This window comes from Nannospalax galili, unplaced genomic scaffold, assembly GCF_000622305.1.
Source record: "Nannospalax galili isolate Female #2095 unplaced genomic scaffold, S.galili_v1.0 scaffold1659, whole genome shotgun sequence".
Classification (NCBI taxonomy): Eukaryota; Metazoa; Chordata; class Mammalia; order Rodentia; family Spalacidae; genus Nannospalax; species Nannospalax galili.
Window position 1 is genome coordinate 414,121 of NW_008342925.1, and position 1,916 is coordinate 416,036.

Genomic DNA, 1,916 nt, shown 5'->3' on the forward strand with positions numbered 1-1,916 from the left:
CGGGCGCTGGGCCGCGGCTGGGAGAGCGGGCGGGAGCCGCAGCCGCAGCTAAGTCCGCGGGCCGGAGCGCTCGGAGGTGGCGCGGGCCCGGCCGGGTGAGGGCTCCGAGTCCCAAGAGTGAGTGAGCGAGCGAGCGATTGCGCGCGGGCGGGGCGTGGGACCGAAGAGGGCGCGGTCCCTAGGGGTATCCCCCCTTTCCCCTGAGCGGCGCAGGCCGGCCAGGGCTGCGGGTGGGTGGGGAATCTGCTGTCCTGGTCCGCGGTAGGACAGAGCTGGCGGAGGACTGAGGCACCCTGAGCACCTGCGGGTGGGGGACACCCGTGGCGCATCCGACTCTCCCCTGCCACGACCCAACTCGGCTCTCCCCTGCCAATCCCCATTTGACAGATGGGGAAATTGAGGCTCACGGAGGCCAAGTGATTCTCAAGGTCACACGACAAGGCAGCAGCAGAGTTAGGAGGGGATGGTTCTGAGGAAGAGTCTTCCTGAGAACTCCCCAGTCTGGGGGAGTTTGTGTAGGATTGGGGTACCACATTCTTGGAAGAAGGTCGGGGAGAGAGGGGATCCGGGGTGCTTAGAGCTGCGGGCCCTGGTGCATGGTTGAAGGGGGGAGGGGCGGCAGAATGGGCGTGTGCGCACCCACGGGGGTGTGTGCGTGTGTGTGGGAGAGTGTACATGCGTGGAGATACACGGTCTTGCGTGTGTGCACACGTGTGCAGATGTCAGCGCTACTGTGGCTGAGAGATCAGAGACTGGGCTGGTTCAAGTGAACAGCAGGTCTGCGGGTTTGCATTCTGGGCTGAAGGACCTGGGGGTGGGGTATGTGTGCCTGAGGATTCTTACTGCAGGTGTGCTCGGGTGTGGGTCCTATTGTGTGTGATAAGGTGAGAGTGAGTGCCTGTGACCCTGGTGTGTATGCAAGGGGTCTTCTTTCACCTAAGGAAGGTCCTCGGCTTGAGGCAGAGAACTTGGGTAGAGAATAGGTGACTGCATGGGTAGGGACCTGCCTGCGGGAAACTGCATGGGTACCTACAGCCCGGATGGTGGCCAAGGTTGCTGATGGTGTCATGCGGGCCATGACCACCCCCACAGAGTTAGCGGCCCCTTCTGGGCACCCTTCTCTGTGCCTATTTATTGCCTATGCAGCAGGGGGGTTGGGTGGGAGGTCAGGAGCCCAGGCTGGGGTGGAAGATGGCCCTTGTAGAAGGGCTAAGCCGGGACCCCCTGGGACCTTCGTAGATAGGGCTTGGGAGTCTGCGGTTCCCAGACTCAAAAGCTTCCTGCTGACCCCTCCCAGCCGCAGTGGGCTACCCTCACCCCCCCCTCTCCACGAATGTTCCCCTCCCCTCCAGCCCGCCTCCCCAAGGGCAGGCCCCTGGGGGATGCTCCAGCCCCGCCTCCCACTCGCGGGGCGCCCAGGAGGGGGCGATGTGGGCCGGACGCCTGGGTTCTCTCCTCCCTCCTCTCATCCCAGGGAGAAATTCCTCCGAGGTCCCCTCAGGCTCTGGGTTCCCAAAATAACCCTGCGGGGGAAGGGAAGCTGTGAAGGGAGGGGAAGCAAGGAGGGGTGCAGAGCTGAGCTGCGGGGTGCTGCAGGTGCCTGTGACAAGCGAGGGGCCCCATGAGGAGGCTGGGACACCAAGCAACCCCTGGAGTCCTGGCTCGTCCCTTATTCTCAGCAAGCCCTGGGCGACCTGGCGGGTGGGCCGGAAGCCTCTCGGCCGGTCCATTTCTCAACTAGCCTGGTTGCACCATCCCGGGGCAGGACCGTTTAACCCCGAGAGTGGCAGGGGGGGGGGGCATACCCCCCCCCCCCCGGCGGGGGGGGGCGCCCCCCCCCCCCCCCCCCTCCCCGCCGCGGCGCCCGCGGGCCCCCCCGCCCGCCACCACCCCGCCCCCTCGCCGCCGCAGGGGGG

The 1,916-nt window shown here is 66.1% G+C and overlaps 1 protein-coding gene across 5 annotated transcripts in view; it reads left to right on the forward strand.

Annotated features, from left to right (window-relative positions):
• The window catches only part of Rasgrp2 (RAS guanyl releasing protein 2), a 21,300-nt gene that overhangs the window by 1,109 nt on the left and 18,275 nt on the right, over positions 1 to 1,916 (forward strand). For 2 of the 5 annotated variants that reach the window (XM_008838916.3, XM_029566363.1), the window contains exon 1: positions 1 to 117. The exons of 2 other annotated variants lie outside the window; for them this stretch is intronic. The gene's annotated coding sequence lies outside the window, so the exon portion shown is untranslated. Of the gene's footprint in view, positions 118 to 203; positions 429 to 1,916 lie in introns of those variants that run through there. One more of the 5 variants, XM_017799606.2, reaches the window with a different exon arrangement.